This window comes from Salmo salar, chromosome 02 (assembly GCF_965601325.2).
Source record: "Salmo salar chromosome 02, fSalSal1, whole genome shotgun sequence".
In the NCBI taxonomy this organism is placed as follows: Eukaryota; Metazoa; Chordata; class Actinopteri; order Salmoniformes; family Salmonidae; genus Salmo; species Salmo salar.
The window spans coordinates 98,341,733-98,355,217 of record NC_138292.1 but is presented as its reverse complement, the minus strand read 5'-3'; the positions used below and the strand labels follow the sequence as shown (position 1 = coordinate 98,355,217).

General features: G+C 38.7%; 9 non-coding genes across 9 annotated transcripts; all 9 read right to left on the bottom strand.

The window, feature by feature from the left end:
* Nucleotides 1-1,579: 1,579 nt before the first annotated feature.
* trnat-cgu (transfer RNA threonine (anticodon CGU)) lies at nt 1,580-1,652 on the bottom strand. Its single transcript has one exon. It is a non-coding gene; the product is annotated as a tRNA-Thr (tRNA).
* Nucleotides 1,653-5,770: 4,118 nt separating this feature from the next.
* On the bottom strand, nt 5,771-5,843 carry trnam-cau (transfer RNA methionine (anticodon CAU)). Its single transcript has one exon. It is a non-coding gene; the product is annotated as a tRNA-Met (tRNA).
* Nucleotides 5,844-6,787: 944 nt separating this feature from the next.
* On the bottom strand, nt 6,788-6,860 carry trnat-cgu (transfer RNA threonine (anticodon CGU)). Its single transcript has one exon. It is a non-coding gene; the product is annotated as a tRNA-Thr (tRNA).
* Nucleotides 6,861-8,509: 1,649 nt separating this feature from the next.
* Nucleotides 8,510-8,582, bottom strand: trnat-cgu (transfer RNA threonine (anticodon CGU)). The gene has a single exon. It is a non-coding gene; the product is annotated as a tRNA-Thr (tRNA).
* A 978-nt stretch (nt 8,583-9,560) lies between these two features.
* On the bottom strand, nt 9,561-9,633 carry trnam-cau (transfer RNA methionine (anticodon CAU)). Its single transcript has one exon. It is a non-coding gene; the product is annotated as a tRNA-Met (tRNA).
* A 268-nt stretch (nt 9,634-9,901) lies between these two features.
* Nucleotides 9,902-9,974, bottom strand: trnam-cau (transfer RNA methionine (anticodon CAU)). Its single transcript has one exon. It is a non-coding gene; the product is annotated as a tRNA-Met (tRNA).
* A 272-nt stretch (nt 9,975-10,246) lies between these two features.
* Nucleotides 10,247-10,319, bottom strand: trnam-cau (transfer RNA methionine (anticodon CAU)). The gene has a single exon. It is a non-coding gene; the product is annotated as a tRNA-Met (tRNA).
* A 1,992-nt stretch (nt 10,320-12,311) lies between these two features.
* On the bottom strand, nt 12,312-12,384 carry trnam-cau (transfer RNA methionine (anticodon CAU)). Its single transcript has one exon. It is a non-coding gene; the product is annotated as a tRNA-Met (tRNA).
* Nucleotides 12,385-13,328: 944 nt separating this feature from the next.
* On the bottom strand, nt 13,329-13,401 carry trnat-cgu (transfer RNA threonine (anticodon CGU)). The gene has a single exon. It is a non-coding gene; the product is annotated as a tRNA-Thr (tRNA).
* Between the last annotated feature and the right edge of the window lie 84 nt (nt 13,402-13,485).

Sequence of the window (13,485 nt, the reverse complement as noted above, 5' to 3'; positions counted from 1 at the left end):
TTTATTTGGATTCAAATTTGCCGCTCTTGAAATGCACCTGCTGTTGATGGAGTGCACCACGGGTGGCACGCTAGCGTCCCACCTAGCCCCAAGAGGTTTTAAGATGTGGTTTCCACCGTGACAAAAGTATGTATTGTCTGAAAGTCCAAAACATCTGAGAATTAATTTTCACTTCATCTTCCGTGAACCCTTTCTTTTTAAAATCTTTGCTGCCCCGTGTGAGAATCGAACTCGCGACCTTCAGATTATGAGACTGACGCGCTACCTACTGCGCTAACGAAGCACATTTAATCAACAAATCGAAAGAAATAATTATCGATACCGACCTTCACTTTTTGACAGTGACGTTGTAAGCACCGTGCCAAAATGTATGGTCTGAAAAACCACAACACCTGAGAAAAAAACTATGATTTCATTCTAAAGTAAAACAATTTGATATCGACCTTAAGATGTGGTTTCCACCGTGACAAAAGTATGTATTGTCTGAAAGTCCAAAACCACTGAGAATTAATTTTCACCTTCAGACAACACTGTCTTTTTATAAGCTTTGCTGACCCGTGTGAGGATCGAACTCACGACCTTCAGATTATGAGACTGACGCGCTGCCTGCTGCGCCAACGAGGCACTTCTAAACATTAAGCGTAAAGAAAAAATATCGATAACGACTTTCACTTTTTGACAGTGACGTTGTAAGCACCGTGCCAAAATGTATGGTCTGAAAAACCACAACACCTGAGAAAAAAACAATGATTTCATTCTAAAGTAAAAAATATAGATATCGACCTTAAGATGTGGTATCCACTGTGACAAAAGTATGTATTGTCTGGAAGTCCAAAACCAATTAGAATTAATATTCACTTCATCTTCAGACAACACTTTCTTATTAAAAGCTTTGCTGCCCCATGTGAGGATCGAACTCACGACCTTCAGATTATGAGACTGACGCGCTACCTAATGCGCTAACGAGACATTTAATCAACAAATCGAAAGAAAAAATTATCAATACCGACCTTCACTTTTTGACAGTGACGTTGAAAGCACCGTGCCAAAATGTATGGTCTGAAAAACCACAACACCTGAGAAAAAAACTATGATTTCATTCTAAAGTAAAACAATTTGATATCGACCTTAAGATGTGGTTTCCACCGTGACAAAAGTATGTATTGTCTGAAAGTCCAAAACATCTGAGAATTAATTTTCACTTCATCTTCCGTGAACACTTTCTTTTTAAAATCTTTGCTGCCCCGTGTGAGAATCGAACTCGCGACCTTCAGATTATGAGACTGACGCGCTACCTACTGCGCTAACGAAGCACATTTAATCAACAAATCGAAAGAAATAATTATCGATACCGACCTTCACTTTTTGACAGTGACGTTGTAAGCACCGTGCCAAAATGTATGGTCTGAAAAACCACAACACCTGAGAAAAAAACTATGATTTCATTCTAAAGTAAAACAATTTGATATCGACCTTAAGATGTGGTTTCCACCGCGACAAAAGTATGTATTGTCTGAAAGTCCAAAACCACTGAGAATTAATTTTCACCATCAGACAACAGTCTTTTTATAAGCTTTGCTGCCCCGTGTGAGGATCGAACTCACGACCTTCAAATTACGAGACTGACGCGCTGCCTGCTGCACCAACGAGGAACATTAAATCCTTAAGTGTAAGAAAAAATATCGATACCGACCTTCAGATTTTGACACCTACGTTGTAAGCACCGTGCCAAAATGTATGGTCTGAAAGTCCACAACACCTGAGAAAAAAACTATGATTTCATTCGAAAGTAAGAAATATAGATATCGACCTTAAGATGTGGTATCCACCGAAACAAAAGTATGTATTGTCTGAAAGTCCAAAACATCTGAGAATTAATTGTCACTTATTCTTCAGACAACACTTTCTTTTTAAAATCTTTGCTGCCCCGTGTGAGGATCTAACTCACGACCTTCAGATTATGAGACTGACGCGCTGCCTGCTGCACCAACCAGGCACATTAAAGCGTTAAGTGTAAGAAAAAATATCGATACCGACCTTCAGATTTTGACAGTGACGTTGTAAGCACCGTGCCAAAATGTATGGTCTGAAAGTCCACAACACCTAAGAAAAAAACAATGATTTCATTCTAAAGTAAAAAATATAGATATCGATACCGACCTTCAGATTTTACAGTGACGTTGTAAGCACCGTGACAAAAGTATGTATCGTCTGAACGTCCAATAGAACTGAGAATTCATTTTCACTTCATCTTCAGAAAACACTGTCTTTTTAAGAGCTTTGCTGCCCCGTGTGAGGATCAAACTCACGATCTTCAGATTATGAGAGTGACGCGCTGCCTGCTGCGCCAACGAGGCACTTCTAAACATTAAGCGTAAAGAAAAAATATCGATAACGACCTTCAGATTTTGACAGTGACGTTGTAAGCACCGTGCCAAAATGTATGGTCTGAAAGTCCACATCACCTGAGAAAAAAACTATGATTTCATTCTAAAGTAAAAAATATAGATATCGACCTTAAGATGTGGTATCCACTGTGACAAAAGTATGTATTGTCTGAAAGTCCAAAACCACTGAGAATTAATTTTCACTTCATCTTCGGACATTGTCTTTTAAAAACTTTGCAGCCCCGTGTGAGGATCGAACTCACGACCTTCAGATTATGAGACTGACGCGCTACCTACTGCGCTAACAAAGAACATCTAATCAACAAATCGAAAGAAAAAAATATCGATACCGACCTTCACTTTTTGACAGTGACGTTGTAAGCACCGTGCCAAAATGTATGGTCTGAAAGTCCACAACACCTGAGAAAAAAACTATGATTTCATTCGAAAGTAAGAAATATAGATATCGACCTTAAGATGTGGTATCCACCGAAACAAAAGTATGTATTGTCTGAAAGTCCAAAACATCTGAGAATTAATTGTCACTTATTCTTCAGACAACACTTTCTTTTTAAAATCTTTGCTGCCCCGTGTGAGGATCTAACTCACGACCTTCAGATTATGAGACTGACGCGCTGCCTGCTGCACCAACCAGGCACATTAAAGCGTTAAGTGTAAGAAAAAATATCGATACCGACCTTCAGATTTTGACAGTGACGTTGTAAGCACCGTGCCAAAATGTATGGTCTGAAAGTCCACAACACCTAAGAAAAAAACAATGATTTCATTCTAAAGTAAAAAATATAGATATCGATACCGACCTTCAGATTTTACAGTGACGTTGTAAGCACCGTGACAAAAGTATGTATCGTCTGAACGTCCAATAGAACTGAGAATTCATTTTCACTTCATCTTCAGAAAACACTGTCTTTTTAAGAGCTTTGCTGCCCCGTGTGAGGATCAAACTCACGATCTTCAGATTATGAGAGTGACGCGCTGCCTGCTGCGCCAACGAGGCACTTCTAAACATTAAGCGTAAAGAAAAAATATCGATAACGACCTTCAGATTTTGACAGTGACGTTGTAAGCACCGTGCCAAAATGTATGGTCTGAAAGTCCACATCACCTGAGAAAAAAACTATGATTTCATTCTAAAGTAAAAAATATAGATATCGACCTTAAGATGTGGTATCCACTGTGACAAAAGTATGTATTGTCTGAAAGTCCAAAACCACTGAGAATTAATTTTCACTTCATCTTCGGACATTGTCTTTTAAAAACTTTGCAGCCCCGTGTGAGGATCGAACTCACGACCTTCAGATTATGAGACTGACGCGCTACCTACTGCGCTAACAAAGAACATCTAATCAACAAATCGAAAGAAAAAAATATCGATACCGACCTTCACTTTTTGACAGTGACGTTGTAAGCACCGTGCCAAAATGTATGGTCTGAAAAACCACAACACCTGAGAAAAAAACAATGATTTCATTCTAAAGTAAAACAATTTGATATCGACCTTATGATGTGGTTTCCACCGTGACAAAAGTATCTATTGTCTGAAAGTCCAAAACCACTAAGAATTAATTTTCACCTTCAGAAAGCCCTGTTTTTTTTAAAGATTTGCTGCCCCGTGTGAGGATCGAACTCACGACCTTCAGATTATGAGAGTGACGCGCTGCCTGCTGCACCAACAAGGCACATTAAATCATTAAGTGTAAGAAAAAATATCGATACCGACCTTCAGATTTTGACAGTGACGTTGTAAGCACCGTGGCAAAATGTATGGTCTGAAAGTCCACAACACCTAAGAAATAAACAATGATTTCATTCTAAAGTAAAAAATATAGATATCGATACCGACCTTCAGATTTTGACAGTGACGTTGTAAGCACCGTGACAAAAGTATGTATCGTCTGAACGTCCAATACCAGTGAGAATTCATTTTCACTTCATCTTCAGAAAACACTTTTTTTTTAAAAGTTTTGCTGCCCCGTGTGAGGATCGAACTCACGATCTTCAGATTATGAGAGTGACGCGCTGCCTGCTGCGCCAACGAGGCACTTCTAAACATTAAGCGTAAAGAAAAAATTATCAATACCGACCTTCACTTTTTGACAGTGACGTTGTAAGCACCGTGCCAAAATGTATGGTCTGAAAAACCACAACACCTGAGAAAAAAACAATGATTTAATTCTAAAGTAAAACAATTTGATATCGACCTTAAGATGTGGTTTCCACCGTGACAAAAGTATGTATTGTCTGAAAGTCCAAAACCACTGAGAATTAATTTTCACCTTCAGACAACACTGTCTTTCTATAAGCTTTGCTGCCCCGTGTGAGGATCGAACTCACGACCTATCAGATTATGAGACTGACGCGCTGCCTGCTGCGCCAACGAGGCACTTTTAAACATTGAGCGTTAAGAAAAAATATCGATAACGACCTTCAGATTTTGACAGTGACGTTGTAAGCACCGTGCCAAAATGTATGGTCTGAAAGTCCACATCACCTGAGAAAAAAACAATGATTTCATTCTAAAGTAAAAAATATTGATATGGATACCGACCTTCAGATTTTGACAGTGACGTTGTAAGCACCGTGACAAAAGTATGTATCGTCTGAACGTCCAATACCACTGAGAATTAATTTTCACTTCATCTTCAGAAAACACTTTTTTTTTTTTTATCTTTGCTGCACCGTGTGAGGATCGAACTCACGACCTTCAGATTATGAGACTGACGCACTGCCTGCTGCGCCAACGAGGCACATTAAATCATTAAGTGTAAGAAAAAATATCGATACCGACCTTCAGATTTTGACAGTGACTTTGTAAACACCGTGCCAAAATGTATGGTCTGAAAAACCACAACACCTGAGAAAAAAACTATGATTTCATTCTAAAGTAAAAAATATAGATATCGACCTTAAGATGTGGTATCCACTGTGACAAAAGTATGTATTGTCTGAAAGTCCGAAACAACTGAGAATTAATTTTCACTTCATCTTCGGACAACACTGTCTTTTTAACAGCTTTGCTGCCCCGTGTGAGGATGTAACTCACGACCTTCAGATTATGAGACTGACGCGCTGCCTGCTGCACCAACGAGGCACATTAAATCATTAAGTGTAAGAAAAAATATCGATACCGACCTTCAGATTTTGACAGAGACGTTGTAAGCACCGTGCCAAAATGTATGGTCTGAAAGTCCACATCACCTGAGAAAAAAACAATGATTTCATTCTAAAGTAAAAAATATAGATATCGACCTTAAGATGTGGTATCCACTGTGACAAAAGTATGTATTGTCTGAAAGTCCAAAACAACTGAGAATTAATTTTCCCTTCATTTTCAGACAACACTGTTTTTTTAAAAGCTTTGCTGCCCCGTGTGAGGATCGAACTCACGACCTTCAAATTATGAGACTGACGCGCTACCTACTGCGCTAACGAAGCACATTTAATCAACAAATCGAAAGAAAAGATTATCGATACCGACCTTCACTTTTTGACAGTGACGTTGTAAGCACCGTGCCAAAATGTATGGTCTGAAAAACCACAACACCTGAGAAAAAAACTATGATTTCATTCTAAAGTAAAACAATTTGATATCGACCTTAAGATGTGGTTTCCACCGTGACAAAAGTATGTATTGTCTTAAAGTCCAAAACCACTGAGAATTAATTTTCACTCTCAGACAACAGTCTTTTTATAAGCTTTGCTGCCCCTTGTGAGGATGGAACTCACGACCTTCAGATTATGAGACTGACTCGCTGCCTGCTGCACCAACGAGGCAAATGAAATCATTTAGTGTAAGAAAAAATATCGATACCGACCTTCAGATTTTGACAGTGACGTTGTAAGCACCGTATCAAAATGTATGGTCTGAAAAACCACAACACCTGAGAAAAAAATTATGATTTCATTCTAAAGTAAAACAATTTGATATCGACCTTAAGATGTGGTTTCCACCGTGACAAAAGTATGTATTGTCTGAAAGTCCAAAACCACTGAGAATTAATTTTCACCTTCAGACAACACTGTCTTCCTATAAGCTTTGCTGCCCCTTGTGAGGATCGAACTCACGACCTTCAGATTATGAGACTGACGCGCTACCTACTGCGCTAACGAAGTAGATTTAATCAACAAATCGAAAGAAAAAAATATCGATACCGACCTTCACTTTTTGACAGTGACGTTGTAAGCACCGTGCCAAAATGTATGGTCTGAAAAACCACAACACCTGAGAAAAAAACTATGATTTCATTCTAAAGTAAAACAATTTGATATCGACCTTAAGATGTGGTTTCCACCGTGACAAAAGTATGTATTGTCTGAAAGTCCAAAACCACTGAGAATTTATTTTCACCATCAGTGAACAGTCTTTTTATAAGCTTTGCTGCTCCGTGTGAGAATCGAACTCACGACCTTCAAATTACGAGACTGACGCGCTGCCTGCTGCACCAACGAGGCACATTAAATCGTTAAGTGTAAGAAAAAATATCGATACCGACCTTCAGATTTTGACGCTGACGTTGTAAGCACCGTGCCAAAATGTATGGTCTGAAAGTCCACAAAACCTGAGAAAAAAACTATGATTTCATTCGAAAGTAAGAAATATAGATATCGACCTTAAGATGTGGTATCCACCGAAACAAAAGTATGTATTGTCTGAAAGTCCAAAACATCTGAGAATTAATTGTCACTTATTCTTCAGACAACACTTTCTTTTTAAAGTCTTTGCTGCCCCGTGTGAGGATCTAACTCACGACCTTCAGATTATGAGACTGACGCGCTGCATGCTGCACCAACGAGGCACATTAAAGCATTAAGTGTAAGAAAAAATATAGATACCGACCTTCAGATTTTGACAGTGACGTTGTAAGCACCGTGCCAAAATGTATGGTCTGAAAGTCCACAACACCTAAGAAAAAAACAATGATTTCATTCTAAAGTAAAAAATATAGACATGGATACCGACCTTCAGATTTTGACAGTGACGTTGTAAGCACCGTGACAAAAGTATGTATCGTCTGAACGTCCAATTCCACTGAGAATTAATTTTCACTTCATCTTCAGAAAACACTGTTTTTTTGAAAGCTTTGCTGCCCCGTGTGAGGATCGAACTCACGACCTTCAGATTATGAGACTGACGCACTGCCTGCTGCGCCAACGAGGCACTTTTAAACATTAAGCGTAAAGAAAAAATATCGATAACGACTTTCACTTTTTGACAGTGACGTTGTAAGCACCGTGCCAAAATGTATGGTCTGAAAAACCACAACACCTGAGAAAAAAACTATGATTTCATTCTAAAGTAAAACAATTTGATATCGACCTTAAGATGTGGTTTCCACCGTGACAAAAGTATGTATTGTCTTAAAGTCCAAAACCACTGAGAATTAATTTTCACTCTCAGACAACAGTCTTTTTATAAGCTTTGCTGCCCCTTGTGAGGATGGAACTCACGACCTTCAGATTATGAGACTGACTCGCTGCCTGCTGCACCAACGAGGCAAATGAAATCATTTAGTGTAAGAAAAAATATCGATACCGACCTTCAGATTTTGACAGTGACGTTGTAAGCACCGTATCAAAATGTATGGTCTGAAAAACCACAACACCTGAGAAAAAAATTATGATTTCATTCTAAAGTAAAACAATTTGATATCGACCTTAAGATGTGGTTTCCACCGTGACAAAAGTATGTATTGTCTGAAAGTCCAAAACCACTGAGAATTAATTTTCACCTTCAGACAACACTGTCTTCCTATAAGCTTTGCTGCCCCTTGTGAGGATCGAACTCACGACCTTCAGATTATGAGACTGACGCGCTACCTACTGCGCTAACGAAGCAGATTTAATCAACAAATCGAAAGAAAAAAATATCGATACCGACCTTCACTTTTTGACAGTGACGTTGTAAGCACCGTGCCAAAATGTATGGTCTGAAAAACCACAACACCTGAGAAAAAAACTATGATTTCATTCTAAAGTAAAACAATTTGATATCGACCTTAAGATGTGGTTTCCACCGTGACAAAAGTATGTATTGTCTGAAAGTCCAAAACCACTGAGAATTTATTTTCACCATCAGTGAACAGTCTTTTTATAAGCTTTGCTGCCCCGTGTGAGAATCGAACTCACGACCTTCAAATTACGAGACTGACGCGCTGCCTGCTGCACCAACGAGGCACATTAAATCGTTAAGTGTAAGAAAAAATATCGATACCGACCTTCAGATTTTGACGCTGACGTTGTAAGCACCGTGCCAAAATGTATGGTCTGAAAGTCCACAAAACCTGAGAAAAAAACTATGATTTCATTCGAAAGTAAGAAATATAGATATCGACCTTAAGATGTGGTATCCACCGAAACAAAAGTATGTATTGTCTGAAAGTCCAAAACATCTGAGAATTAATTGTCACTTATTCTTCAGACAACACTTTCTTTTTAAAATCTTTGCTGCCCCGTGTGAGGATCTAACTCACGACCTTCAGATTATGAGACTGACGCGCTGCATGCTGCACCAACGAGGCACATTAAAGCATTAAGTGTAAGAAAAAATATAGATACCGACCTTCAGATTTTGACAGTGACGTTGTAAGCACCGTGCCAAAATGTATGGTCTGAAAGTCCACAACACCTAAGAAAAAAACAATGATTTCATTCTAAAGTAAAAAATATAGATATGGATACCGACCTTCAGATTTTGACAGTGACGTTGTAAGCACCGTGACAAAAGTATGTATCGTCTGAACGTCCAATTCCACTGAGAATTAATTTTCACTTCATCTTCAGAAAACACTGTTTTTTTAAAAGCTTTGCTGCCCCGTGTGAGGATCGAACTCACGACCTTCAGATTATGAGACTGACGCACTGCCTGCTGCGCCAACGAGGCACTTTTAAACATTAAGCGTAAAGAAAAAATATCGATAACGACTTTCACTTTTTGACAGTGACGTTGTAAGCACCGTGCCAAAATGTATGGTCTGAAAAACCACAACACCTGAGAAAAAAACAATGATTTCATTCTAAAGTAAAAAATATAGATATCGACGTTAAGATGTGGTATCCACTGTGACAAAAGTATATATTGTCTGGAAGTCCAAAACCACTGAGAATTAATTTTCACTTCATCTTCAGCCAACACTTTCTTATTTAAAGCTTTGCTGCCCCGTGTGAGGATCGAACTCACGACCTTCAGATTATGAGACTGAGGCGCTACCTACTGTGCTAACGAGGCACATCTAATCAACAATTCGAAAGAGAAAATTATCAATACCGACCTTCACTTTTTGACAGTGACGTTGTAAGCACCGTGCCAAAATGTATGGTCTGAAAAACCACAACACCTGAGAAAAAAACAATGATTTCATTCTAAAGTAAAACAATTTGATATCGACCTTTAGATGTGGTTTCCACCGTGACAAAAGTATGTATTGTCTGAAAGTCCAAAACCACTGAGAATTAATTTTCACCTTCAGACAACACTGTCGTTTTATAAGCTTTGCTGCCCCGTGTGAGGATCGAACTCACGACCTTCAGATTATGAGACTGACGCGCTGCCTGCTGCGCCAACGAGGCACTTCTAAACATTAAGCGTAAAGAAAAAATATCGATAACGACCTTCAGATTTTGACAGTGACGTTGTAAGCACCGTGCCAAAATGTATGGTCTGAAAGTCCACATCACCTGAGAAAAAAAATATGATTTCATTCTAAAGTAAAAAATATAGATATCGACCTTAAGATGTGGTATCCACTGTGACAAAAGTATGTATTGTCTGAAAGTCCAAAACAACTGAGAATTAATTTTCACTTCATCTTCAGACAACACTGTCTTTTTAAAAGCTTTGCTGCCCCGTGTGAGGATCGAACTCACGACCTTCAGATTATGAGACTGACGCGCTACCTACTGCGCTAACGAAGCACATTTAATCGACAAATCGAAAGAAAAAAATATCAATACCGACCTTCACTTTTTGACAGTGACGTTGTAAGCACCGTGCCAAAATGTATGGTCTGAAAAACCACAACACCTGAGAAAAAAACAATGATTTCATTCTAAAGTAAAACAATTTGATATCGACCTTAAGATGTGGTTTCCACCGTGACAAAAGTATGTATTGTCTGAAAGTCCAAAACATCTGAGAATTAAATTTCACTTCATCTTCAGAGAACACTTTCTTTTTAAAATCTTTGCTGCCCCGTGTGAGGATCGAACACGCGACCTTCAGATTATGAGACTGACGCGCTACCTACTGCGCTAACGAAGCACATTTAATCAACAAATCTAAAGAAAAAATTATCGATACCGACCTCCACTTTTTGACAGTGACGTTGTAAGCACCGTGCCAAAATGTATGGTCTGAAAAACCACAACACCTGAGAAAAAAACTATGATTTCATTCTAAAGTAAAACAATTTGATATCGACCTTAAGATGTGGTTTCCACCGTGACAAAAGTATGTATTGTCTGAAAGTCCAAAACCACTGAGAATTTATTTTCACCATCAGACAACAGTCTTTTTATAAGCTTTGCTGCCCCGTGTGAGAATCGAACTCACGACCTTCAAATTATGAGACTGCCGCGCTGCCTGCTGCACCAACGAGGCACATTAAATCGTTAAGTGTAAGAAAAAATATCGATACCGACCTTCAGATTTTGACGCTGACGTTGTAAGCACCGTGCCAAAATGTATGGTCTGAAAGTCCACAACACCTGAGAAAAAAACTATGATTTCATTCGAAAGTAAGAAATATAGATATCGACCTTAAGATGTGGTATCCACCGAAACAAAAGTATGTATTGACTGAAAGTCCAAAACATCTGAGAATTAATTGTCACTTATTCTTCAGAGAACACTTTCTTTTTAAAATCTTTGCTGCCCCGTGTGAGGATCTAACTCACGACCTTCAGATTATGATACTGACGCGCTACCTACTGCGCTAACGAAGCACATTTAATCATGAAATCGAAAGAAAAAATTATCGATACCGACCTTCACTTTTTGACAGTGACGTTGTAAGCACCGTGCCAAAATGTATGGTCTGAAAAACCACAACACCTGAGAAAAAAACTATGATTTCATTCTAAAGTAAAAAATATAGATATCGACCTTAAGATGTGGTATCCACTGTGACAAAAGTATGTATTGTCTGGAAGTCCAAAACCACTGAGAATTAATTTTCACTTCATCTTCAGACAACACTTTCTTATTAACAGCATTGCTGCCCCGTGTGAGGATCGAACTAACGACCTTCAGATTATGAGACTGAGGCGCTACCTACTGCGCTAACGAGGCACATCTAATCAAAAATTCGAAAGAGAAAATTATCAATACCGACCTTCACTTTTTGACAGTGACGTTGTAAGCACCGTGCCAAAATGTATGGTCTGAAAAACCACAACACCTGAGAAAAAAACAATGATTTCATTCTAAAGTAAAAAATATAGATATCGACCTTAAGATGTGGTATCCACTGTGACAAAAGTATGTATTGTCTGAAAGTCCGAAACAACTGAGAATTAATTTTCACTTCATCTTCGGACAACACTGTCTTTTTAACAGCTTTGCTGCCCCGTGTGAGGATGTAACTCACGACCTTCAGATTATGAGACTGATGCGCTGCCTGCTGCACCAACGAGGCACATTAAATCATTAAGTGTAAGAAAAAATATCGATACCGACCTTCAGATTTTGACAGAGACGTTGTAAGCACCGTGCCAAAATGTATGGTCTGAAAGTCCACATCACCTGAGAAAAAAACAATGATTTCATTCTAAAGTAAAAAATATAGATATCGACCTTAAGATGTGGTATCCACTGTGACAAAAGTATGTATTGTCTGAAAGTCCAAAACAACTGAGAATTAATTTTCCCTTCATTTTCAGACAACACTGTTTTTTTAAAAGCTTTGCTGCCCCGTGTGAGGATCGAACTCACGACCTTCAAATTATGAGACTGACGCGCTACCTACTGCGCTAACGAAGCACATTTAATCAACAAATCGAAAGAAAAGATTATCGATACCGACCTTCACTTTTTGACAGTGACGTTGTAAGCACCGTGCCAAAATGTATGGTCTGAAAAACCACAACACCTGAGAAAAAAACTATGATTTCATTCTAAAGTAAAACAATTTGATATCGACCTTAAGATGTGGTTTCCACCGTGACAAAAGTATGTATTGTCTTAAAGTCCAAAACCACTGAGAATTAATTTTCACTCTCAGACAACAGTCTTTTTATAAGCTTTGCTGCCCCTTGTGAGGATGGAACTCACGACCTTCAGATTATGAGACTGACTCGCTGCCTGCTGCACCAACGAGGCAAATGAAATCATTTAGTGTAAGAAAAAATATCGATACCGACCTTCAGATTTTGACAGTGACGTTGTAAGCACCGTATCAAAATGTATGGTCTGAAAAACCACAACACCTGAGAAAAAAATTATGATTTCATTCTAAAGTAAAACAATTTGATATCGACCTTAAGATGTGGTTTCCACCGTGACAAAAGTATGTATTGTCTGAAAGTCCAAAACCACTGAGAATTAATTTTCACCTTCAGACAACACTGTCTTCCTATAAGCTTTGCTGCCCCTTGTGAGGATCGAACTCACGACCTTCAGATTATGAGACTGACGCGCTACCTACTGCGCTAACGAAGTAGATTTAATCAACAAATCGAAAGAAAAAAATATCGATACCGACCTTCACTTTTTGACAGTGACGTTGTAAGCACCGTGCCAAAATGTATGGTCTGAAAAACCACAACACCTGAGAAAAAAACTATGATTTCATTCTAAAGTAAAACAATTTGATATCGACCTTAAGATGTGGTTTCCACCGTGACAAAAGTATGTATTGTCTGAAAGTCCAAAACCACTGAGAATTTATTTTCACCATCAGTGAACAGTCTTTTTATAAGCTTTGCTGCCCCGTGTGAGAATCGAACTCACGACCTTCAAATTACGAGACTGACGCGCTGCCTGCTGCACCAACGAGGCACATTAAATCGTTAAGTGTAAGAAAAAATATCGATACCGACCTTCAGATTTTGACGCTGACGTTGTAAGCACCGTGCCAAAATG